This window comes from Bos mutus, chromosome 6, assembly GCF_027580195.1.
Source record: "Bos mutus isolate GX-2022 chromosome 6, NWIPB_WYAK_1.1, whole genome shotgun sequence".
In the NCBI taxonomy this organism is placed as follows: Eukaryota; Metazoa; Chordata; class Mammalia; order Artiodactyla; family Bovidae; genus Bos; species Bos mutus.
The window spans coordinates 44,662,799-44,663,855 of NC_091622.1; the positions used below are offsets into that span (position 1 = coordinate 44,662,799).

The 1,057-nt window shown below is 48.8% G+C and overlaps 1 non-coding gene across 1 annotated transcript; it reads right to left on the bottom strand.

Annotated features, from left to right (window-relative positions):
* Nucleotides 1–336: 336 nt before the first annotated feature.
* Nucleotides 337–408, bottom strand: TRNAW-CCA (transfer RNA tryptophan (anticodon CCA)). Its single transcript has one exon. It is a non-coding gene; the product is annotated as a tRNA-Trp (tRNA).
* Nucleotides 409–1,057: the final 649 nt, after the last annotated feature.

Here is a 1,057-nt window from a genome sequence, read left to right on the forward strand (position 1 = left end):
AGTGACCTATTGTCTTCCAGGTGGTCTGAGGGAGGTGGGGGTGATAAAGTGGGAGAATTTGGAAGATTTTAGCCTCAAGTTTCTGTTGCACTGGTTCATACTCCCCAAACCTCAGCAATGCCACAGCTTTGGGGACCCTCCAGGAACCTCTGTTTGTAGGTTCTCCTGAATTTGATGCTGATTCCTGTAAAAATAAAGTGAAAGTGAAAGTGAAATCACTCAGTCGTGTCCGACTCTTTGCAACCCCATGGACTGTACCCTACCAGGCTTCTCCGTCCATGGGATTCTCCAGGCAAGAGTACTGTAGTGGGTTACCATTTCCTTCTCCAGGGGATCTTCCCAACCCAGGGATCGAACCTGGGTCTCCCACATTGGAGGCAGACGCTTTAACCTCTGAGCCACCAGGGAAGCCCTAAACCACCTCTTCCAAGATGTCAGTGTTCAAGAGAGTCCATTGACATTCCCACCAGCTCATCTATAAATGGTCTTGCTTATCTGGGGACTGGCAAGACCTCCAGGGCTGACCCTCATCTGGCATAGACACTCTGTTCTTGGTTATAGCCACTCAGTTCTTCCCAGATCTGCTGGTGCAATGGTTGGCAGCTCCTGGAATTCTCAGGAGAGGGTTGGAACTTTGTCAGCACTGAACACTGAAACTGATTCCCAGGGCAGCACAAAGGCCTCCTCCCTCCTCAACTTCTCAGATCCCAGCCACGGTCCCTATTGTCTGTGCTATGCTCTTGTTGCCTGGTGTCTCTCGGTGGAATCTTCATGGTCCAAGATGATTGCTTGAGCTCCAGTCATCACATCTGTGCTCTACTTTCTTCCCAGGGCCCTCCCCAGTCAGAGTGGCCATTACTGAGTGCATGCCTTATTGATATGTGTGATGGTTTTAAACATGTCCACAGATTCTGACACTCCTACATATAAAAGTAGAGATCTGTGTCCCCTTCTTCTATATCTGGGCCCCAGTATTTGTAACTCATCTGTAACCAGTAAGATGCAATAGAAAAGAGGTGGCATAACTCAGATCAGAAAGGTCATGCAGTTTCCTCCT